Genomic DNA, 26,888 nt, shown 5'->3' on the forward strand with positions numbered 1-26,888 from the left:
ATGTACCTCAGTTGCCCCTGTTAGCCGCCACTGGACGTGCATATCCAACCACGGACACCGCAGCAAAAACTGAGTCTTCCCACCCAACAGCTGCAGAACTCTGGACACCACAGTTGCACCTTTCCAGTGTCCAGGCCGCCTGAGCCCAACCACCCCAACAGACATTTCCTGGGTGACTCTGTGAGCCCCTGCTGGGCACGCACAATTTCAACCAAGACCACAAGGCAGCAAAAACTGGGATATACCCCTTCCTATAGCTGACTTCTGGACACCGCAGTTGCGTCTTTTCAGCACACAGGGCTACTGAGACTGCTGCCCCTAACGGCAGCTCCTGATGCCACTTCGAGCCCCAGCTGGGCGTGCTCATATCCAAACAAGGCTGCACAGCCCCAGCAGTAGAAATGTGGACTTCCCCCATCCCGACTGCCAAACAACATACACCATGGTCGCATGGTTTTAGCACGCAGGCCCCCTGAGGCCACTGCACCAGCAGGTAACTCTCAGGGCCTCTGTGACCTGCCACTGAGCACACTAGTATCCAACCAAGTGCTGAATGGCCCAGCAGAAGATAGTCGGACTTCCTCCTTTCCATCTGCAGACCTCTGGTCACTGCATTGCACTGATCCAGCACGCAAGTCCCCTGAGCCTGCTGCAAGGCACAACATGCTGGCATCCAGTCCCCACAGTAGCGCTGCTCCAGCACAAGGGCCCCCTGAGCCCACTGCCCCAGTAGACGATACTTGGGTACCTTTGTAAGCAGGCACTGGGCATCCAATTCCAATTATGGATGCTCATCCCCCAAAGCAGAAAATGGGACTTCTCCCTACACGTGCCAGAGGCACAGCACAATCACTCTGATCCAGTGTGTAGGCCCCACAAGCACACACCACTTGCAGACAGCTCCTGGTGCTATCACTGGGCATATGCCTTTCCAACTGAGGGTGCATGGCTCCCTCAGTAGGATGCAGGGCACCACCGCTCCCCCCCACACACCCCGGGTTACCTACCTCTGGACAGTCTGCTGCTGGATCCTAAACCCCTTTGTGATTCAGAGGGAAATCACACTGGCCAGAATCCCACTGCCTCAACCACAAACTACGAGATACCCGCCTCCGCACACTCATAGGCCTGGGACCTCATAGTGAGTTTCAGAGTAATGCTAATCCAGCGACGGTCACACCACACCAGCTAAAGTCACAGTTCCTGAGCCGCAGGCCCCAAGACTCCTTAATCCCAGGCAATGGTCTTTGGGAACAAACAGTGAGCACATACCAGTGAGACCTCAGAAAACCTTTTCCACCAGAGCCGGAACAATAATCACATCCAAAACACCTTGCAAAACAATGCTGGGGGTCAGTCACATTGCTAACCCGTGATAACACTTCATCCACAAATAAGACACTAACAGTCAAGACCCAACTACCTCAAGAGAACCCAAATAGCTCAAGTAGGGAGCTCCACTAGATGACCTATCCCAGAAGACCTGAGAGATCACACCATTAGAAACACCCCCAAAAGAACCTGCGTAGCAAAGCAGTTGAATCTAGCTCACAGATACAATACCAATATTACAACAAAACATAGGGAGACAGAAAAGCAATCCCCAAAGGAATGAATAAAGTGAAAACTACGGAAAAGGAGTTAAATGAAATGGAGGCAACTAACGTGTCAGATGAAGAAAGTTTAAAATGCAAGAGGAGTGCCTATGGGAGCTTTGTGACAACACCCAACAAAACAACATCTGCATCATAGGCATATCAGAAGGAGAAGAAGTGAAGCAAGGAATAGAAAACATGTTGGAAGAGATAATGACAAAAACTTCACGGATATTGGCCAGAAAATAACTATGCAAGTGCAAGAACCACACAGGGTCCCAAACAAGATGAACCCAAAAAGACCAACACTAAGACCCATCATAATTAAACATCAATGCCAAACTAAGAATCATAAAGGCCATTAGAGAGAGACAGAGAAAGTTACCTACAAGGGATCTCCCATTAGAATATCAACTGATTTCTCAACAGAAACACACCAGGCCAGAAGGGGATGGAATAAAATATACAAAGTGATGTGAAACAAGGGACTGAATACATACCCAGCAAGTCTACCATTCAAAATTGAAGATGGAATCTGGACATTCACAGACAAAAAAGGGCTAAGAGAGTTTATTAACACCAAGCCAGCAATGCAAGAAATGCTAAAAGGACTGCTGTAAAAAGAAGAAACAGAAAGGCAAGATGAAACAAATATATAAGAATAAAAATGATGACAAACAAGTACATATCAATAACAACATTAAATGCAAAGGGATTAAATGCTTCAATCAAAAGACATAAGGTAGGTGAATGGATAAGAAAACATGATCCATATATTTGGAGTCTGTAAGAGACCCACCTCGGAGCTAAGGATTCACACAGACTGATAGTGAAGGGATGGAAAATAAAAGTGTTTCAGGTAAATGGAAATGAGAAAGAAGCTGGGATGGCAATACTTATATCTGACAAAATAGAACTCAAAGTGAAGGCCATAACAAGAGACAAGGAAGGCCACTACATAATACTAAAGGGGGAAATTCAACAAGAAGATATAACTCTGGTAAACATATATGCACCCAATACAGAAGCACCCAAATACATAAAATACACACTTCTGGAAGGTATTAAGGGACAGATAGCAATATAGTCATAGTTGGGGATTTTAATACCCCATTGACACCACTGGATAAATCCTCTAAACAAAAAAAACTCCAAAGAAACAGCAATCCTAAATGACTCTCCAGTTCAGATGGACTTGACATCTTCAGAACATTTCATCCCAAAGCTACTGGATATACATTCTTCTCCAGTGCACATGGGATCTTTTCAAACACAGACTACAGATTAGGACACGCAACATCTCTTCAAATTCAAGAGCATAGAAATCATAATAAGCATCTTCTCAGGTCACAATGGCATAAAACTAGAAATCCACTGCAATAAAAACAATGAAAAAATCAAACACTTGGAGGCTAAATAGCATGCTATTAAACAATGGTTGGGTTATCAAAGAGATCAAAGAAGAAATGAAAAGCATCCTGGAAACAAGTGACAATTAAAACACACAATCCTAAAATCTATGGGATACAATGAAAGCAGCCCTGAGAGGCAAGTTCATAGCTCTACAGGCCTACCTCCAAAAACAAAAAAAAAAAATGGTAATGAAGTATCTAACCTTGCAACTTAATCAATTAGAAAGAAAGCAACAAGAAATGCCCAAAGTACTCAGAAGGTAGTAGATAATAAAGATCAGAGCAGAAAGGAACAACAAAGAGACCAAAAAAATATAAAAGATCAATGAAACCAGGAGCTGGTTCTTTGAAAGGATACCAACAATCATGAACTGCTAGCCAGGCTCAACAAAAACAAAAAGAGATGACCCAAATAAACAAAATTATAAATGAAAGAGGTGAAGTAACAAATGACCCCACAGATATACAAAGGATTGTAAAAAATTACAACAAACAACTCTACTCCAACAAACTGGACAACCTGTGTAGCTGGACATTTGTAAACAAGGATCTGATGTCCTGCCAAGAAGAAGCGAATGTTCTATCAGGAGCACAGCGAGAATTGCAAGCGAGTCACGCTGGGTCAACATTGCACACAATCTTGAGTTCCAAGAACATTTACGTCCCTGAGAAAGGCTCAGATTAAATAGTTGTAGGTGTAAAACAGAAAGGGAGGGCACAGCTGCAAGTTGTCTTCAATATGCTATAGTAATCCTATATAATAAAAGGCTAATATGCAAATAGACAAGAAGCAGAACGACCGATTGCTATGCTATTCACTGACCACCAGGGGGCAGAAACCCAATGCAGGAGCTTCCCCTGGTGGTCAGTGCGCTTCCACAGGGGGAATGCCACTCAGCCAGAAGCCTTGAGCCCGGCTCATTGCTGCCAAGTGCAGCGGTGGTGGCAGGAGCCTCTCACATGGGGAGTGGGCCTAACCCATCAGTTGGACATCCACTGAGGGCTCCTGGACTGCGAGAGGGCACAGGCCAGGCTGAGGACTTCCCCCGCTAAGTGCACGAATTTTGTGCACCATGCCTCTAGTAATATAGAACAAAACAAGATTTATTTATTTATTTTATTTTTTATTGATTTTTTATAGAGAGGAAGGGAGAGAGATACATCGATGAGAGAGAAACATCGATTAGCTGCCTCCTGCACATTCCCTATTGGGGATGTGCCCGCAACCAGGGCACATGCCCTTGACCGGAATCTAACCTGGGACTCTTGGGTCCGCAGGCTGAAGCTCTATCCACTGAGTCAAACCAGTCAGGGCACAAAACAAGATTTAATTGATTCACTGCTGACACATGACCTTGTACCAAACCCCAATAAAAACGATGGTGAGAGTGCAAGGTTTGCTGCATGCCTGAGCGAGCTGTAGCCCTCTGTCTGGCATCAATCATCCTGAGTGCTCATCTTACCTCTGCGTCTTTGGTTCAGTAAACATCCCTCAACTCTTGGCGCCCAAATAGGGACCTTAAGGTAAGTACTGGGAACGCACAGGACTGAAAGGCAAAAAGTCTGCAATGGTATATGCAAAACTTTCGGCAAGCCAGGCAGCGCATTGGGGAACTCCCCAACGGCAGAGAGTCAATATATGACTCTGCTGCGTTCAGTGCTTAAAAGCACTGGGGTTAGTGTGTCTCAAGACACTTTTAGGAAATTAGCTAGAGAAATAAAAAGGCATTGTTATTGGTTTGAGCTGACAGGCAGAAATCAGTTAAATCTAAAGGTTCATGCGCTACGTCACGCTCATCAGAATGGAGATCCTATAGGACAGGAAGTTTGGTCCTTGTGTACTTTGATTACTATGGCTCTTAAATCTTTGCAGTCAAAAGCAAAGGCTTTTGATTATAAGGCTACTCCAATTAAAGTTACTAGCTCTCGTTCATACTCTGCTTGTGAAACTGATAAAGACATGCCTTCTTTGCCTCATGGAAATAATACGGACCAAAAAAGGAAAGATTTTGAACGGAAGTTGAAGGGATATGAAGATATAGAAGAGACTGATAAAGAGGACATCCAGGATTTGTCAGAAAGTGAAACTAGTAGCACTGATTCAAGTGGTAGCGAACAAACGAGATTAAAAAAGAAAATCAAAACAAGGGATGACAAACAAGAGTTCTTAAAAGATTTGCTGACTCATACGAAGGCTTTAATATGTGGTATCCCACCGCCTCATGTTAAACCCACTAATAAGTTACAGGAATTAATCAATTAATGCTTTTCCAGTTCAACAGCCACTGTCAGAGGAGCCCGGAGTAACTCCCTCGGCTCCTCTTCCAGACCCACCACATTATTCCACAGGGGCACATAGGCAATTCCAGCTGCCCTTGCCTACTGAAATAAACAAAATATTATTCGATTCAGAACCTGGAGATGAGATTGTTCCTCCCACATGGAGAGAAGAGATAATGATTTCCTTGCATTTCTGATACAGCGGCAGCCAATGCCACAGGATCTGCAATAATATCCCCAATATCCAAATGGTTATGCTAATGTGGCTCATAGTCCTCAGTCCTCATGAGTTTAAACCTCTCAAAAGTTTAAAAGAGGCAATTAATTCTTATGGCATGCATTCCCCGTTTGTGACGGGATTACTTACTAGTTATGCCTCGGAATTTTTGCTAATTCCCCTCGATTTGGAAGCTTTGACCTAAACTGTACTGGATCCAGGAATATATTTACAATTTAAAACATGGTGGAGAGAGGAAGCTGATGTTATGGCTAGAGAAAATGCAGCAAAACAGCCTCCAGGACAAACATTTCAGGAATTAACTGGGTCTGGACAGGATGGGCGATTGCAAGCACAGGCACCTTTTTCAGATTTGCATATCACTCAGATAAATTATGTTGTTTAAGAGCTTGGCAGAGAGTGGATACACCTGGAAAGGCATCTTCTGCTTTTACTAAAATTACTCAACAAGCAGGGGAGCCTTACACTGACTTTCTGTCAAAATTAACAATAGCAGCTAAACCGGTTTGGCTCAGTGGATAGAGCGTCTGCCTGCGGACTGAAAGGTCCCAAGTTCGATTCTGGTCAAGGGCATGTACCAGGGTTGCGGGCACATCCCCAGTAGATATGCAGGGGGCAGCTGATCGATGTTTCTCTCTCATCAAGTTTCTAGCACTCTATCCCTCTCCCTCCCTCTCTGTAAAAAATCAATAAAATATATTTTTTAAAAAAAGATTAACAATTGCAATTAGAAAGGCTCTCTCAGGAAGAGTCATGAAGATTATTTCTTCACTATTTCTTTACAACCTCAAGACTATGAGAAATTTGCATTTACCGTCCCGGCTTTAAATCAAGCAAAACCCACTCAACGGTATCAATAGAAAGTCTTACCACAAGAAATGTTCAACAGTCCCACTATATGTAAGGCATATGTGCATCAACCTTTAGAAATAGTCAAAAAAAGATTTCCCAGTACTCTAATTTATCATTATATACATGATATTTTAATAGCTTCTGAAATTCAATCACAATTGCAGGAGATTTACCAATACCTCCCTGAAAAATTCTAAGACTATAGATTAGAAGTAGCCCCAGAAAAGAAACAATGGCAGGAGCCATGGAAATATCTTGGGCAAAAATTAACAGATGTCTCCATTATTCCACAGAAGGTTCAAATTAGAAGAGACAGTTTAGAGACTCTAAACGATTTTCAAAAGTTATTAGGAGACATTAATTAGTTGAGACCCAGTCTTGATATACCTACTTATCAATTGACTAATTTATTTCAAATCCTAAAGGGGCCACCTGAATTAAATAGCCCACATGTTTTAATCCCTGCTGCAGAAAAATAATTAACTTGGATAGAACAGCATATACAACAAACACAATTAAATAGACTTCTCTCCATAGACAATTTTAAATTATTAGTTTCCACACTGAGCATTCTCATACAGGGTTACTTCTTCAAGATAGTAATGTTATTGAATAGATTTTCTTGCCTCATAAATCACAGCAAAATAAAACAGACTTATATTCAAACAATTTGCCAAATTATTTACAAGGGGAGATTAAGATTAAGACCATTATGTGGTTTAGATCCAGAAGAAATTATAGTACCTTTTACTGTCAAAAAAATTCAAAAATTGTTTCAAATATGTGATAACTAGCAAACTGCTTGTGCTCATTTTTTAGAGAAAATACATAATCATTATCCTACAAATAAAAGGTGACAATTTCTTAAGAAAACTGAATGAATATGGCCTCATCATATTATAGCTAATGAACCAATTCAAGGCCCCACTGTTTATACCAATGCAAACAAGCTAGGAATAGCTGGTTTTCATTTTCAACAGCTAACAAAGGTAATTCAGTCTGCATACACTTCAGTACAATGCGCAGAACTATTTGCCATTGTTTTATTACTACAACATTTTCCTCAAGCTGTAAATATTGTCACTGATTCTCAATATGCAGTAATTACTCACTTACTAAAAGCTTTTGCAGTAATGGAAATACTTCAAAATATTAACACTGATAATGGTTCTGCATATCTATCTACAAAATGTCAAACATTTTTTTTCAATTTCATCATATCACTCACGTCACTGGCATCCCTTGTAACAATACAGGACCAGCTATTATTGAAAGACAAAATCACACCTTAAAGGAAATGATCAAAAAACAAAAACAGGGAGAATCCCCTACATGAAGACTATTAACAGCTCTATTTACTTTAATTTTTTTAAATCAAGATGAGACTGACAGTACTGCTGCTCAGCGACACTGGGTAAAGGATGTTTCACAAGAATTCAATCAACCTGTGTTTTATCATAATGAGTCCTCTCAGTCATGGGATCCTGCATGGGTCCTACGATGGGGGCGAGGATATGCTTATATTTCCACAGGTAAAGAAAAGTTCTGGGTTCCTGAGAGGCGTCTTCAGCGGAGACATGGGAACCAAAAGGAAGTTCTACTTAAGTGCCCTGACTAAGGATTTCTCAGAGATGACCTTGATGGGGTCTCCTACCCGCAAAGCTCTAAGTTCAACGCAACATTCATCTGTACCAACCTGGGGTCAGGTGAAGAATCTTCCGAAAGAGGGAGAACAACTGGTTTGGCATCATGGTAAAGAAGTGACGCCATCGACTTTGTTCCTTGCTATACTTGCACTAATAACCACTCAGGTAAATGCTAAGAATCATATATACTGGGCTTACAGTCCTAATCCCCCACCGAATAGAGGTGTTTCTTGGTTGGATTCAAAGGTTCGAATTTATGTTAATGACTCAAATTGGTTACCCGGACCTTATGATGATCGAGGTCCATTAAAACCAGAAGAGGAAGGTAGAGCCATAGAAAATCATACCACTGGAACTCAGCGAGTGCCAATATGCTTAGGTCAAGGAGACCATTGTTCAACAATACAGGCACAAGCCCTGCTGAACATTTTGAAAACACTATTACCGCAACAAAAAACAGGCATTTGATTCTTCTGAGTGCCCATGGGTTTAAAAATGTTAGTTGGGATAACAAAAGTACACCTCCATTACTTCCACCATGTCATGTTCCTATGTTTACACACTTGTCTGATTGAGTCCATTGGGAATCCTGTAGAGGAGAGACAGTTTGGGTTTTATCTAATACTTCCTATGGAAGCATCACTGATTGGAGCCCTTCAGGTTCTGCCCCTTCCAAAGCCTATGGAGCTGATCTATGATGGCATAGAGGAGAGAACAAGTCCATATCCACGCAAGCGAATGTAAGCATCGTATGGCATGATGGAGGATTTGCTCCCCCAACACCTCATCAAGAAGGACATCCTGCTGAATCTGACTTATGGAAACTGGGGTCTGCCTTACACTCTTTGAAAGCATATATTTGCATAAAATAAGCAAATCTATAAAAATAACTCTGGGATATACACCTTACAATTTTATGCTAACAAAACTGCATTTGCACAAGCCTGTGTTCGATTACCATTTTTATTAATGATAGATGATCAAATTGTAAGTCTGCAGAGACAAATGAATATGAAATATAACTAGAATTATTCATCAATTTGCATTACTCCTGTACCTTAGAATGAAAGTCTGTTTCCATGGGAAAAGGTTAAAAAACATATGTTCAATCATAAAAATCTAACAAAAGAAATTCTAAATTTACAATCTCATATACAAAAAATATTTCAAAAGAAATTGCATAAATTAACTGGGAAAAAAGTGTTAAAAATATGGTTAAGGAATTGCAACAATTAAATCCTATACCCCATTTACAAGCTACTTTAGGAGCTCCTGCTGGAATACTATTATTGATACTCTATCTCTGTATCATTTTATATTTAGTCTTCCAAGGACTCGGGAAAAACCAAGCAACTAATTAGGAGAAAAACAGCTGTGTTTTCACTGATGCTCCATCAAATGAAGCAAGAAAAAAAAAGGGGGGTTTGTAGCAGGACATTTGTAAACAAGGATCTGAAGTCCTGCCAAGAAGAAGTGAATGTTCTATCAGGAGCACAGCGTGACTTTCAAGCGAGTCATGCTGGGTCAACACTGCACACAATCTTGAGTTCCAGGAACATTTTCCTCCATGAGAAAAGCTAGGATTAAATAGTCATGGGTGTAGAACAGAAAGGGAGGGCACAGCTGCAAGTTGTCCTCAATAAGCTATTGTAATAATATAGAACAAAACAAGATTTAATTGATTAACTGCTGATTCACTAACCTTGTACCAAACCTCAATAAAAGCAATGGTGAGAGTGCAAAGTTTGCTACATGCCTAAGCGAGCTGTAGCCCTCTGTCTGGCATCAATCATCCTCTATGGCCGTCTTACCTCTGAGTCTTTGGTTCATTAAACATCCCTCATCAATCTGGACAAAATAGACATATTCCTAGAAAAATACAAGCTTCCAATACAAAATCAGGAAAAAGCAAACAACGTGAACAAGACGAAAACTAGTGAGAAAATTGAAACAGTAATCAAAAAGCTTTCAGAAAACAAAAGCCCTGGACCAGATGGCTTCACAGGGGAGTTTTACCAAACATTCAAAGAAGAAATAAAACCAATTCTTCTCACACTCTTTCGAAAAATTCAGGAGGAAGGCACACTTCCAAGCTCTTTTTATGAAGCCAGCATTACCCTAATTCGAAAACCAGGAAAAGACAACACAAAGAAAGAGACTTACAAGCCAATATTCCAGTTGAACAGTGATGATGCAATCCTCAACTAAATTCTAGCAAACTGGATCCAGCATTACATTAGAAAGATCATACACCAAGAACAAGTGGGATTTATCCCAGGGATGCAAGGCTGGTACAATATCCTCAAATCAATAAGCATGATACATCACATAAAAAAAATTGAGAGACAAAAAAACACACAGTCATATCATTTGGTGCAGAAAAGGCATTTGACCAAGTGCAACAGCCTTTTCTGATAAAAACACTCAGCAAAGTGGGAATAGAAGGATCATCCCTCCCCATATAAAAGCCTTATATTAAAAGCCTACAGCCAACATCATACTCAATGGGCAAAAACTAAATCCATTTCCCTCAAGAACAGGAACAAGACAGGGATGCTCGCTTACACCACTTCTGTACAAAATGGTACTGGAAATGCTAGCCACAGTGATCACACAAGAAAAGGAAATAAATGGCTCCCAAATTGGAAAATAACAAATAAATTGTCATGATTTGCAGATGACATGATACTGCACATAGAAAACCCCAAAAACTCCTTCAAAAAATTAGTAAACTTAATAAATGAATTCGGCAACGTAACAGAGTAAAAAGTTAACACCAAGAAATGTATGGTATTTTATACACCAATAGTGAACTTACACAAAGAGAGTTTGAAAAACAATCACATTTATCATCCCACCAAAATAATTAAGATACCTATGAATAAACTTCGTTACAAAGGTAAAAGACCTCTACTCAGAAACTGCAAGACGTTGAAAAAGAGATAGAGGAAGACAAAACTGATTAAAGAACATGCCATGTTAATGCTTGGTAGAATCAACATCATGAAAATTGCTGTACTACCCAAAACGAACTATCGATTCAATACACTCCACGTTAAAATACCAACAGCATATTTCACAGACCTAGAATGAACTCTCCAAAAATCCATCTGTAATAAAAATAAAATGACCCTGAACCCGAACAGGTTTGGCTCAGTGGATAGAGCGTCGGCCTCCAGACTGAAAGGTGCCAGGTTCAATTCTGATCAAGGGCATATACCTTGGTTGGGGGAACATCCCCAGTAGAGGGTGTGCAGGAGGCAGCTGATCCATGTTTCTGTCTCATCAATGTTTCTAACTCTCTATCCCTCTCCTTTACTCTCTATTAAAAACCAATAAAATATATTTAAGAAACAAACAAACCTCAAATAGCTGCAGCGATCCTGAGAAAGAAGAACAAAGTAGGAGGGATCTCAGAACCAGATATCAAGCTGTTTTACAAAGCCACTGTTCTCAAAACTGCCTGACACTGGCACAAGAATAGACGTATAGACCAATGGAATAGAATAGAGAACCCAGAAATCAATCGAAACCACTAGCTCAATTAATATTGATAAAGGAAACAAAAACATACAATGTAGACAAAGCAGTCTCTTCAATAAATGGTGCTGGGAAATTTGGTCAGATACGTGCAGAAAATGAAACTAGGCCACCAACTGGCACCATACACAAAAAACAAACTCAAAATGGATAAAGGACTTAAAGATAAGACAGGAAACTAAAAATATTAGAAGAAACCACAGGCAGCAGAGTCTCAGACATATGCTGAAGCAATATCTTCACCGAACCAGCTCCTGGGACAATGGAAAATAAAGTTAAAATAAACAAATGGGATGGCATCAAAATAAAAAGCTTCTTCATAGCAAAATAAACCATCAACAAGACAACAAAGCCCACTGCATGGGAGAACATATTTGCCAATGTTCTCTCTGATAAGGGTTTCATCTCCAACATTTACAGGGAACGCATACAATTTAACAAAAGGAAGATAAACAACGCAATAACAGAAATGGGCAACGGAACTAAAAAGATACTTTTCCAGAGAGGACTAAAGGAAGGCCAAGAGACACATGCTCAGAGTCACTAATCATCTGAGAGATGCAAATGAAAAGGACAATGAGATACCACCCCACAGCTGTCAGAATGGCTATCATCAACAAATCAACAAAGGGCTAGTGCTGGTGAGGATGGGGAGAAAAAGGAACCCTCCTTCACTGCTGGTGGTAATGCAGACTGGTGCAGCCACTATGGAAAACAGTATGGAGTTTCCTCAAAAAACTAAAAACGGACTCCCATTTGACCCAGTGATCCCACTTCTAGGAATATATCCCAGGAACCTAGAATTACCAATCAGAAAGGATACATGCACCTCTATTTCACTGCAGCACAATTTACAATAGCTAAGGTTTGGAAACAGCCTAAGTGCTGGTCAGCAGATGAGTGGGTTAAAAAGCCGTGGTACATCTACACACTGGCATAGTATGCTGCCGCAAAAAGGAAGAAACACTGACAATGTGCAACAGCATAGATGGAGCTGGAGAGCATTATGCTAAGCAAAGCCAGTCAGTCAGTCTGAGAAAGATAAATATCACATGACCTCACTCATCTGTGAATTATAATGAACAACATAAACTGATGAACAAAAACAGATCCAGAATTCTGAAGATGGCGGCGATATAGGCAGACGCGTCCCAGGTCCTGTCCCGGAGCAAATGGAGTGAGCAGCTGAAACTAATAACACCCACCCTAATTGGCGAAATTGCTCAGCTGGTGAGACCGTTTGCAGCCGGGAAGGGCAGAACTCCCCTGGAAAGGTAAAAAAAACAGGGATTTGGGCAGGAAAGTTTGCCAGTCCTCTGAGCCCAGAGGGTCGGATCGAGATTGCGTGGCAGACAGCCGTGTCCCTTGGGACAGGCATAGCCCCTGACTGGGGAAAGGAGATCCGCGGGATTCCTGGCGCCATCGGGGGATTTGAGAGGTGGGTTCTGTGATCACAGAGGACTGAGCCTAAAAGGGGCAGCCTGAAGAGCTGACCAGACCATGCAGTGCCGGTAAGAGAAGAGCTTACAGAAACCAAGCATTTCCCGTTTCCGTGGCCGGCGTTTGTTTGTTTTCACTGAATCCTGTTCATAAGATATTTTGGATACAGACATACACCTGTGCTGAAGAGAGGGAGAGGGTGCGGAGGAGTGGAATCTGCGGAGAGACGGAGGAGAGAAGGGGGGCCGGGAGAGGTGGCAGCGAATTGAGCGCTGAGACACCCCTGAGCACAGGACTGGGGCATCCATACGAATAACAGGGGTGCCAGAACAACAGGAAGAAGAACAAGGATCAGAAAACCTATTTGAAGAAATAATATCAGAAAACTTCCCTGAGGTGGGGAAGAAAAAAGTCACACAAGCCCAGAGAGTCCCAAGCAAGGTGAACCCGAAAAGACCCACACCAAGACACATCATAATTACCATGGCAAATGTTCAGGACAAAGAGAGAATCTTATAGACTGCAAGAGAGAGACGGAAAGTTACATACAAGGGATCTCCCATTAGATTATCAAATGATTTCTCAACAGAAACACACCAGGCCAGAAAAGAATGGACGGAAATTTACAAAGTGATGCAAAGCAAAGGTCTGAATCCAAGAATACTCTATCCAGCAAGGCTATCATTCAAACTTGAAGGGGAAATAAGAAGCTTCACAGACAAATAAAGGCTAAGGGAGTTTATCACCACCAAGCCAGCATTGCAAGGAATGCTAAAGGGACTGATATAAAAAGAAGAAATAAAAAGCTCAGAAAGAAAACAGCCACACAAAAAAAGGAATGGCTACAAACAAGTACCTTTTAATAATAACTTTAAACGTAAACGGACTAAATGCTCCAACCAAAAGACATCAAGTGGCTGAATGGGTAAAAAGAAACATGACCCATACATCTGCTGTCTACAAGAAACCCACCTCATTTGAAGGGACTCACACAGACTGAAAGTGAAAGGATGGAAAAATATCTTTCAGGCAAATGCAAAGGAAAAGCAAGCTGGGGTACCAATACTTATATTGGACAAAATAGACCTCAAACTGAAGGCCATAACGAGATAAGGAAGGCCACTTCATAATACTAAAGGGATCAATACAACAAGAGGATATAACCTGGTAAACATATAGGCACCCAATGCAGGAACACCCAAATTCATAAAAAAAAACTCCTGGACGATATCAAAGGAGAGATCACAAACAATACAATCATAGTAGGGGACTTTAATACACCACTGACAGCACTGGGTAAGTCCTCTAGACAAACAATCAGCAAAGATACAGCAATCCTAAATGACTTACTATATCAGATGGACTTAATTGACATCTTCAGAACACTTCACCCCAAGGCCAGGGAATATACATTCTACTCATGTGCTCATAAGTCATATTCAAAAATAGACCATATATTGGGTCACAAGCAAAGTATCCCCAAATTCAAGATGACTGAAATCATAAAAAAGCATCTTCGCAGACCACGATGGCATAATATTAGAAATAAACTACTATAAAAACAACCCAAAATACTCAAACACCTGGAAGCTGAATAGCATGCTAATTAATATTGATTGGGTTACCAATGATATCAAAGAAGAAATGAAAAACATCCTGGAAACTAATGACAATGAAAACACAACAATGCAAAACCTATGGGACACAATGAAAGCAGTCCTGAGAGGGAAGTCTATAGCTCTACAGGCCTATCTCAAAAAACAAGAAAAAATGGTAGTAAATCATCTAACTCTACAACTCAAAGAATTAGAAAGAGAGCAACAAGAAAAGCCCAGAGTGAGCAAAAGGAAGGAGATAATAAAGATTAGAGCAGAAATAAATGACATAGAGACCAAAAAAACAATACAGAAAATCAATGAAACCAAGAGCTGGTTCTTTGAAAGGGTGAACAAGATTGACAAACCTCTAGTCACACTCACCAAGAAGCAAAGGGAGAGTACCCAAATAAACAAAATCAGAAACGATAGAGGCGAAAAAACAACAGACCCCACAGATATACAAATGATTGTTAAAAAATACTAAGGACAGCTCTACTCCAACAAACTAGACTACCTGGAGGAAATGGACAAATTCCTAGAAAAATACAACATTCCAAAACTCAATCAGGAAGAATCTAAAAATCTCAACAGGCCAATAACTATGGAAGAAATTGAAGCAGTCATCAAAAAGCTTCCATCAAACAAAAGCCCAGGACCAGAAGGCTTCACAGGGGAGTTTTACCAAACATTCAAGGAAGAACTAAAACCTATCCTTCTCAGACTACTACAAAAAATTCAAGAGGAAGGAACACTTACAAGCTCATTCTATGAAGCCAGCATAACCCTAATACCAAAACCAGATAAAGACAACACAATGAAAGAGAATTACAAGCCAATATCCCTCATGAACATAGATGCTAAAATCCTCAACAAAATCTTAGCAAATCAGATCCAGCAGTACATCAGAAAGATCATACACCATGACCAAGTAGGATTTATCCCAGGGATGCAAGGATGGTACAATATCCGCAAATCAATAAACGTGATACATCACATAAACAAATTGAAGAAAAAAACCACATGGTCATATCAAGTGATGCAGAAAAAGCATTTGACAAAATTCAACACACATGTTTGATAAAAACTCTCAGTAAGGCGGAGTAGAAGGATCATACCTCAACCTAATAAAAGCCATTTATGAAAAACCCACAGCCAACATCATACGCAATGGATAAAAACTAACACCATTGCCCACTCTCACCACTGCTGTTCAACATAGTACTGGAATTGTTAGCCATTGCAATTAGGCAAGAAGAAGAAATAAAAGGCATCCAAATTGGAAAAGAGGAAGTAAAACTCTCCTTATTTGCAGGCGACATGACATTATACACACAAAACCCTAGAGACTCCATCAAAAAACTGCTAGACTTAATACATGAATTTGGCAATGTAGCAGGATACAAAATTAACCCCAAGAAATCTAACGCATTTCTATACACCAATAGTGAACTTTCAGAAAGAGAGATCAAAAAAATTAAGCTACCTAGGAATAAACTTAACTAAAGAGGTAAAGGACCTCTTCTCAGAAAACTACAGGACGTTGAAAAAAGATATAGAGGAAGACATAAACAGATGGAAGAACCTACCGTGTTCATGGATTGGTAGAATCAACATCATTAAAATGTCCATACTACCCTAAGCAATCTATAAATTCAACGCACTTCCCATTAAAATACCAACGGCATACTTCACAGATCTAGAACGAACTCTCCAAAAATTCACCTGGAATAAAAAAAGGACCCCAAATAGCTACAGCAATCCTGAAAAAGAACAAAGTAGGTGGGATCTCAATACCAGATATCGAGATGTATTACAAAGCCACTGTTCCCAAAACTGCCTGGTACTGGCACAAGAACAGGCATATAGATCAATGGAATAGAATAGAGAGCCCAGAAATCGGCCTGAACCAATATGTTCAATTAATATTTGACAAAGGAGGCAAGAACATACAATGGAGCCAAGATAGTCTCTTCAATAAATGGTGTTGGGAAAATTGGACAGATATATGCAAGAAAATGAAACTAGACCACCAACTTACACCATACCAAAAATAAACTCAAAATGGATAAAGGACTTAAATGTACGACAGGAAACCATAAAAATTCTAGAGGAATCCAAAGGCAACAAAATCTCAGACATATGTCGAAGCAATTTCTTCACTGATACAGCTCCTAGGGCACTTGAAACTAAAGAGAAAATGAACAAATGGGACTAGATCAAAATAAAAAGCTTCTGCACAGCAAAAGAGACCATCAACAAAACAACAAGAAAGCACACTGCATGGAAAAACATATTTACCAACATCATATCTGATAAGGGACTAATCTCAAAAATTTATAGGGAACTCATACAACTTAACAAAAGGAAGATAAACAACCCAATCAAAAAATGGGCAAAGGATCTAAATAGACACCTTTCACAAGAGGATATTCAGAAAGCCAAGAGACATATGAAAACATGCTCAAAGTCACTAATCATCTGAGAGATGGAAATCAAAATAACAATGAGGTACCATCTCACACCTGTCAGACTGGCTGTCATCAACAAATCAACAAACAACAGGTGCTGGAGAGGATGTGGAGAGAAAGGAACACTTGTGCACTGCTGGTGGGAATGCAGACTGGTGCAGCCACTATGGAAGACAGTATGGAGTTTCCTCAAAAATCTGAAAATGGAACTCCCATTTGACCCTGTGATCCCTCTTTTAGGAATATATCCCAAGAAACCAGAAACACCAATCAGAAAGGATATATGCACCACTATGTTCATAGCAGCACAATTCACCATAGCTAAGATCTGGAAACAGCCTAGGTGCCCATCAGCAGATGAATGGATTAGAAAACTGTGGTACATCTACACGATGGAAAACTATGCTGCTCTAAAAAGGAAGGAACTCCTACCATTTGCAAAGGCATGGATGGAACTGGAGAGCATTATGCTAAGTGAAATAAGCCAGTCAATGAAGGAAAAATACCACATGATCTCACTCATTCATGGATAATAGAGACCATTATAAACTTTTGAACAATAATGGATACAGAGGCAGTGCTGCCTCAGACAGATTGTCAAACTGCAGCGGGAAGGCCGGGGAGGGGTGGGGGACAGGAGGTAGGGGGGTGAGAGGTCAACCAAAGGACTTGTATGCATGCGTATAAGCATAACCAATGGACAGAAGACACTGGGGGATAGGGGAGGCTAGGGGACTGTCTAGGGCGGGGCGGGGAAAAATGGACACATATGTAATAACTTATGTATTACTTTAAGCAATAAAAAAAAGAAATATAGCTAACAAAACAATTTAAAAAGCCTCAGCCCTCAATTTAGATATTCTAATAAAAATTTAATTAAAAAAAAAAACAGATCCAGAGAGAGAGAAGCATAGATCAGACCATCACCCTCAGAGGGAAGGTAGGGGAGGGTGGGCTTAAGGGGGAGAGATCAACCAAAGGACTTGTATGCATGCCTATAAGCCTAGCCAATGGACGCAGACACCAGGGGGTGAGCGTGAGGGCATGCTTCCGGGGTGGGGGTTGGGGTGTGGGGGCAGTGGGGGATAAGAACACATATGTAATACCTTAGTCAGTAATATGAAAGAAAGAAAAGGAACCCAGGAACATATCATCAGGTGAGAATTCACACACTCACACTCACGCACACTCAGGCACATGCAAACTCACACCAGGAGAGGGCTCTGCTGCTCTCAGTGGGAATCACCTCTTATCTCCCAGCCTGACCACTGCTTTCTCACCAGCTGAACCAGAGGACAATGACGAGTGACAGGCCTGGTGCTCTGTGGAAAGCAACCTCTCCCTCCTGGACACTGCCCACTGTCCAGCAGCCACTTTTCTGCCCCCTCTCTGTCCCCCACGCCCTGAGCAGGGCTGGGCTGGCCTGAGAGCCCACAGACTTGAGGACCCAGATCCCGGGGGAGTTGGCGCCGAGGGCTGTGGGGACGCCCTTGGTCAACTGCAAACTCGGCCAGCTGAGGTCACACAATAAAGGCCGACGCCAGAGTTCCATGAATTGTTGCGTGTTAAGTCCCCTCAGCGAGCTCCCACTCTGGCGCAGCGGGCGGGGTTTGGACCTCAGGCCTTCACTCCAACCAGGTGGGAACTCATTTTCAGATAGAAAGAGCCTGCGGGGGAGGGGTTGCGGGTTGCCAGTGACTAGAGCAAGTTCACCCCAAGAGACAGCAAGTTCACCCCCGCAGACAGCAAGAACCCAGAGTGTGCGCTTACCTTTACCACAGGCCAAGCTCCTCACCACGTGGACTCCTGCTCAGCAGGGAGGCTGGCGGGAAGGAAGAGGTGGGGGCCAGCACCTGGCTAGCTTCCTGGGGCTGCGCCCTGTTTCCATTGGGGACTAATCTCGCGAGATCATGAGATCCAGAGCGAACCAAGATCTGGAGCAGGAGGGGTGCGGGGGGGGGCGTGTTTTAACAGGCCCGGAGAAGGTGGGGACAGGGGCGCCTGTGCCACTCCCACCAGGCTGCAAGGGGTGGCAGAGGGTGGGGGACTGTCAGGGGGAACCCTGTGCTTCCAGGCATGATGGTGGGGGCGGCTGTGGATGTGGAGGGAGAAACAGGAGGCCGCGACCCCCAGCTTACCTCCCACTCGCCACCCCTGGTCTGTGTTTCTGGGGACCCCTTTCCCTCTGTGGTTGTGGCTGCCACTTACCTACCTTGTTCCCTGGGCCAGGCTTGGCGCCCCACTCCCACCCCACCGCAGCCCTCTGTCTAGAACAGAGCGCCCTGCCCTGGGCTAGCCCACTGTCCCTACTGTCTGGATGGGGACATTTTAGTAACCCCCGGGGCAGAGGAGAGCTGGCCAGATGCAATTACATTGTCTCTCTCCACAGGTGCCCTCCTCAGTCTACCCCTGGGGTATGGGTCACCAGAGCTCTTTGACAAGCCTGGAATCCAGCCTTTGCTCTGCTCACCTCCCCTAAGCCTTCAGGTGATGGCACTCTCCCTGCCTTCCTGCCCCCTCAGGAAGGGGTTCTCCTCTCACCAACAAATCCCTTTGGCAAAGTCACACTTGGGCCTGAAAGCAGAAGGAGTGGGCAGGAGGCTCCTGAGGAGAAGCAGGCCAACAAAGCTGAGGGGAGGTGGGGAGGCACCAGCCACAGCCTGGTGCTCAGGCGCTGGCACAGCTGCCCCTTAGCTGAACCTTAACCCAGGGCTCTCCTCTCAGGTGGCGCCTCCAGGGCACACAGGGGGCCTGGCATGCTCAGTCTGGCAGGTTTTGCTGCCTGCTTTTCCATAGTCTCTTTAGGAGACAAAAGCCAGGCTTGTGAGGAGAGAGGGAGAGGGGAAGACCAAAGCTGAGGCCCAGCCCTGTCATCCAAGCTGGCCTGAGGCATCTCCTGGGCGTCCTTGGAAATCAGCTTCTCTTAGTGAGGAAGGGCTTGTAATAAGAATAGAGCCGCAGTTGTTTAATCATTACTTACAAACTATAAATACGAGGCCCCAGGACACTGGAGGATGAAACAGGCTCTACTGAAAACATAGGCTGCCTCCATGGCCCATTACTCAGAAAAGAATTGCATTTTGCAAAGAGACCAGGCACAGGACAGGCTTTGATTTGGCAGCTGTGCCCACATCCTGACCCCCTCCTGGGGTCTTTCTCAGGAAGGCTGACCATTCCAATCTCATCCCAGGAAGGGGCTGAGCTGTTCCTAAAGTCCTAGAAGATTAGCCATCTTGTGGTCAGCCTTTGAGCTCCTGAAGGGCAGACAGCAGGCCCTCCCCTCCCCTTTGCATGTGACACTTGCAGCTGGCAGCCACAGATAGCTATCTTCTCTACCAAGAGGCTGAGAGCTGAATTTCCAGGGTGAGCAACTGCTCTCCCCATACTGACCGCATCCTTGGATAAACACTCCGTGTATGGTTCAACCCTGTCTCTGCTTAACTTGGCTCTAGTAGTGACAGGCAGTTTCAGACACATTGTGCTGCCTTGCTTTTCCTCACTCAGACTTGGGGAATATTCAGACTCTGCAAACTCTGAGACCTTTTCTGAGAGAGAGCATGGGCAGAGGACACTGTGTCCCTGTCATGCAGGTGACCCTGCATCTCTTCACCATAGGCTGTGGGGAGGTTGTGGGGGCGGAGCGTAACAGCAGGGTCTTGAGGCTTGCTTCTTGTGTATCCCTACCCTGCCATTCCTCCAGACATTCCCCATGCCTATGAACTAGCAGAGGTTAAGGTTTCCAGCTACATAGATGGAGGAATGAGGACAAATGAGGCGACTGCTCGCAGCCCCAGTGGATCTGGGATTGTCACCTAGAGCAGAGCAGATCAAAAACAGAAACAGAAACAACTCCACTATTTCACCTGGGAACTAGAGATTCAGCCTAGCACTCGCACCTCTCTCCTAGATGCATTTGGCAACTATTAGTCCTGGGGTGGCTGCTAATATCATGCTCTGAGCTACACACAGTCTCTCCTCACAGAGTTTAGGATGAAAATAAAACACACACACACAGACACACACACACACACACACACACACACACAGCTAAACCCAACAAGACCATTGTCTACAAATGGCTCTTTGTAACTAATTCTGCCATGAAAACGAAGGTGCTGGTATGGAAAGTTACAGAGGCAGGAGACTCCTGCCTGAGGGTTGTACAAGGAGGGGCCATCAGGGGCTTGGAAGGATCCTGTTCAGGGCTTGAGGACAGACTGCACAATTTCTGAGAGAGTAAAGTGCTTGGCCAATTTGAGAATGCAAGAGACACTGGGGCACAGGGGAGGTTGATAGAGTGACACAGAGGGCAATGGATGCATCGTGGAAGGCGAAATTCAAAGGGAATCTATTTGAAGTTTGTCCACCCTTATGTTCATGATGATCCGGTTGCTTGTCAGCATTGCAGAGCTTGATGCACTAAAAAGAAGAGGTCTGTTATATGAAAAGCAAAATGCAGGCCACCTGACTGATTACATAATGCAACCCTATTCTTGTAAAATTAAATGTGAATGTAACATTCATTTATTTCATTGCCTCACCCATTGCCTCACAATGTTCACCATGTTCCTAGGTGACAGTAAGCCTGCATAAGGAAGAGAGACTGAAAGTTCCCGGGCCCCACTCTCCTGGGAAATCAGCAATTCCTATTTATGAACCTCGTAAAGCAGTCCACATGGCCACTAAAAGTGATAATGCTAGTTATCGTAAAATATCTTCCTGTAGTTTTTACAAGTTTCTCTATCACAATTGCCTCTCCTGGACTAGTGGTGAAGAGCTATTTTCATTTTAGAAAGATTAAAAGTGTCAGTCAACCAGCACTGCATTATAATGATCACCATTGTGACTTAAAAACCCTTCAGTGATGGAAGAGAGGGAAGCCGGATGCTTTTGAAGGAGCTGCTGTCTGTGTGTGTGTGTGTGTGTGTATGTGTGTGCGCGCGCACACACACTCCTGCACAGCTGAGAAAGGCTGAGTCTAGCCTGTCCTGTGAGGGGATGAAATAGAGATGAGGTGAAAGGGGTACATACTTTTGTCTACAATCACCTACAGTAAGCCTAAGGGGGAAAGAAGCTGCATTCTCAAACTAAGCATGCTTGATGTGGATGTGGATAAAACATACAGCCCTTTTTGACTAAGGAATATTTAGCCTTTTGATTTTGTAGCCAGACTCCTGCCAGGACATTTTGAACTTTAATGCTGTCAGTTGTTTTCAGGTGAAGATACTAAGATGAGGAAGATTAAACATGGGTCCAAAGCAGGGAGGGAAAATCAAGAAGGAATTTGTGGCTGATTTGTGCTTCCATGACACCCACTGTACAACAGGCTCCTGATGTCCTTAGAGGCACCTGCAATGGCCTCTGGACGTCCAGTTCTCTGCAGGAATAGATGTTGTGAAAGTTCTTGGAGAGAATTCAGGGTGACCAGAGTGCATTCGCCACAGTGTGTGGCCCGATTTGTGTGAACCACACCTTTTGAAAATTCTTTTGGCGTAGCTCTCGAGGAGCCCAGTGGGAAAGGTAGGAACCTTCATCCCTGGGCGGCATCCCTTCTCCCAGATTCGGGCCTCCCAGAGACTGGACTTGAAGAGGATAGAACCCTCCCCATGTGAGTAACTGTTGGGGGAGAGGTTGGGTGTGTGGAGAGGAACACTCAGCTGAAGGCCAGCTGCTCACTGAGATACAGGGCTCTCACAGCTCCAGGGCCTTGGCCCAGCCTCAAAGCAACTTCTTGGGATGGCGATGTAGGCTGCCCTACCGGTCCTGGTCCAATCCTACTTGTACAGGTTGTCCACTGTTTGCTCCCCTGGTTGCTAAACCTCAAGCTTGGAACAAAATACTTAGAATCCTCAGACTGCAGGAACAATTTGCATGGATATCCCTCCTCACCTGCGAACCTGGTTGGGGAGGGGATGAAAGAGTCAGTGGTCAGTGTCCTTTCAAGTGTCAGAGTGTCAGAGGGCAGAGGCCTGAGGGGCTTCCCCATGGCTGGGCTCTACTCCCCTCTCTCTACTCAGGACACACGTGAACTTTCCCAAGGACAGTTCTTGGGTACCAGCACTGACGCCTCTCCCTCCCCTCCAGGTTCACCTGAATCATCCCCCTCTGCATTTCCCCCTCTTCTCCAGGCCCTGGGCCCAGCCAGGCTGGACCCAGCCTCTGCCCTGTCCAGATGTGGGCTCATGAGGTGTGCTGGGCAAGCTGAACTGCCACCAATTCCAGCACTGGACACAACAGCCACTGGGATTTATAACCCTGCCTCCTGGGACCAACAATGTCTGTGAACCGCTCCCACACTCCTGATTGATGGTATCACAGGGGAGGAGGGGTACCTTGCTAATAGACATCTGCTGAAGCCCTCTTGTTTACCATGTTTCACTCCAATCAGGCAAAGGCAACAACCTTCTGAAGAGGGTCTCTCTCTCTGGATCTTTTGGGCAGGAGCAGGTAGGGGTTGCCCAAAGGTTCTCTCTGATTCTTGGCTTCTAAATAAACAGCTGAAAATCAATATCCCAAAAGGCAGCTTAGGGTGGAAGAATCTTGGTTGCCTTTATTTCTTAACTATTGGCTAAGAGGGTTCAGACTGGTGTCAGTCAGGTATATATATATATATATATATATATATATATATATACACACAATCAAATGAGCAAACAAAAAATAAACAATAAAACTTCTAGAGATCTTTTATGGAGAGCCTGAAAACAGGACAGTCATAGTAGTAGACTTTTATCACTCCTCTGACTTCACTGGAGAGGTCTTCCATGTGACAAAATAATGATACAGAGACTCTAAAGAACACACTGCATCAGATGGATTTAATAGACATTTTGGAACATTTCACCCCAACAGAGCAGAATATACATTCTTCTCAAGTGCACATGGATAATTCCCAAAGATAGACCTCATGATAGGACACATAACAAGTCCCTACACGTTCAAGGAGATTTAAATCCTATCAAGCATCTTCTTGGATCACAGTGGAATGAAATGAGAAATCAACTAGAGTAAAAACACCCAAAAACATTAAAGCACTTAGAGGCTAAATAGCATGTTATTAAACAATGAATTTGTTACAATGAGATCAAGAAAATATCAAAGACTTTTTGGAAAAAAAGGAAAATGAACAAATAACAACACAGAATCTCTGGGAAATAGCAAAAGCAGTCCTGAGAGGAAAGTTCATAGCACTATAGACATATCTCAGAAAATAACAAAAATCAGCAATAAACTATTTATCCCTATAACTTAAGAATTAGAAAGAGACCAACAACCAGAGCCCAGAGTAAGTAGAAGGATGGAAAAAATAAAGATTACAGCAGAAAAAATAACATAGACAAAAAATTCAATGAAACCAAGAGCTCGTTCCATGAACGGATAAACAAAATTGATAAACCATTTGCCAGACTCATTAAGAAACAAACAGACATGATTCCAATAAGTAAAATCAGAAACCATAGTGGAGGAGTAAGCACTGGCACCACAGAAATTCAAAGGATTGTAAGAAAATACTATAAACAGCTACTTGCCAAAATGCTGGACAATGTGGATGAAATAGATGAAGTCAGTAAAAAATGACATCTACCAAAAGTGATTCAGAAAGAATTAAGAAACCTGAATAGGCTCATAACAACTGCTGAAATAGAAGCAGTAATCAAAGAACTTCCAATCAACAAAAGCTCAGGTCCAGACAGCTTCACAGGGGAGTTCTACCAACCATTCAGAAAACTACAATCTATACTCCTAAAATTATTTCAGAAAATCAAAGAGGAAAGAATACTTCCAAATTCTTTATATGAGGGCAGCATTATTCTAATTCCAAAACAAGGTAAAGACACTACAAAGAAAGAGAATTACATGCCGATATAGCTGATGATGACAGATACTAAAATCCTCAACCAAGTATTAGCAAATCGCATCCAGAATTATATTAAAAGGACCAAATGCCATGATCAAGTGGGATATATTCCAGGGATGCAAGGCTGGTATGATATTCGCAAATCAATAAACATGATACAACTCATAAACAAACTGAGAGATAAAGATCACATGATCATATCGATAGACGCAGAAAAAGAATTGGAAAAAACCCAACACCCAATTGTGATAAAAACTCTCAGCAACGTGGTAATAGAGGTAGCATACCTCAACATGATAAAGGCCACATATGAGAAACCCACAGCCATCATCATACTGAATGGGCAAAAACTAAAACCATTTCCTGTAAAAGAACAGGAACAAGACAGTGATGCCAATTTTGACCATTCCTGTTTGACATAGGACAGGAAGTGCTACCATAGTGTTCATGAAGAAATAAAAATCATCCCAACCGGAAAAGCACAGGATAAATGAATTTGGTCATGTATCAGGATACAAAATTAACACCCAAAAATATATGTCTTTTTATACACCAAGAATGAACTCACAAAAAGGGAAACTAAGAAAAGAATCCCACTTACCATTGCAGTAAAAGAATTAAGGAAAAATCTCAATGAAGGAAGTAAAAGAACAGCACTTGGAAAACAAAGGAACATTGAAAAGGAGATAAAGATATCAACCAATGGACTAATAAACTGTGTTGATCCGTTGGGAGAACTAACATCATTAACATGTCCATACTACCCAAAGCTATTTAGAGATTCAATGTAATCTCCATTAATATACCAACAGAATAATTCACAAAGAATAAACTCTCCAAGAATTCCTATGGAGTATAAATAGCCTCAGCAATCCAGGGAACAAAAAAAAATATGGAAGGCTAACAATACCAGATATTAAGCTACATTATAAAGCCACCATTCTCAAAACTGCCTGCTACAGGCACTAGTAAAGACATATACACCACTGAAACAGAACAGAGAACCAAGAAGTGGACCGAAGTCATTATGCTCTATTATTAATTTACAAAGGAGGCAAGAGCATACAATGGATTCAAGACAGAGTCTTCAATAAATGATGAAAATCAGACAGAAACATGCAAGAAAATGAAACTAGACCACCAACTTACACCATACACAAAAATAAACTCAAAGTGGATAAAGGACTTGAACGTTAGTTGGGAATCAATAAAAAAAAAAAAAAACTTAGCAGACTGCATAGGCAGCAAAATATCAGACATATGTCTTAGCATATCTTTACTGACACAGTTCCGATGGCAATGCACACAAAGGGGAAAATAATCAAATGGACTACATCAAAATAAAAATCTTCTGCATAGCAATCTAAATCCTGAACAAAACAACAAGAAAGCCCACTGCATAGGAGAACATATTTGCCAATGGTACCTCAGATAAGTGTGGAATTTCAAAGTTTACAGGGAACTCACACAAATTAACAATAGGAAGATAAACAATCCAATGAAAACATGGGCAAAGGACTTAAATTGACACTTTTTGAAAGGGGACCTACATAAGGCCAAGAGACATAGGAAAAAATGCTCAAAGGCACTAACAGTCCAAGAGATGCAAATCAAAACGAGAGAAGTACCAATCTACACCTGTCAGAATAGCTGTCAGAAAAAAATAAAAAATAAAAAACTACAAGTGCTGAAGAGGATGCAGAGAAAAAGCAAACTTTGTGCACTGCTGGTGGGAATGCCGACTGCTGCAACCATTGTGGAAAACAGTATAGATTTTTCTCAAAAAATTGAAAATGGAGCTCCCATTTGATTAAGTACCCTCTCTTCTAGGTATATATATATCCCAAGAAATGAGTAACATTAATCAGGACAGATATATGCAACTGTATGTTCATACCAGCCCAATTTACAATAGCTAAGATTTGGAAACAGCCTCAGTGCCCATTAGCAGATGAACGGAT

The 26,888-nt window shown here is 42.4% G+C and overlaps 1 pseudogene across 1 annotated transcript in view; it reads left to right on the forward strand.

Annotated features, from left to right (window-relative positions):
* The first annotated feature begins 450 nt into the window (after window positions 1–450).
* LOC308512435 (centriole and centriolar satellite protein OFD1-like) overlaps window positions 451–26,888 on the forward strand; it is a 106,558-nt pseudogene continuing 80,120 nt past the window's right edge. The window contains exon 1 of the transcript in view: window positions 451–493. The product of the transcript in view is annotated as a centriole and centriolar satellite protein OFD1-like (transcript). The remainder of the gene's footprint in view (window positions 494–26,888) is intronic.

Source organism: Myotis nattereri (assembly GCF_964212035.1).
Source record: "Myotis nattereri genome assembly, chromosome: Y".
Lineage (NCBI taxonomy): Eukaryota > Metazoa > Chordata > Mammalia > Chiroptera > Vespertilionidae > Myotis > Myotis nattereri.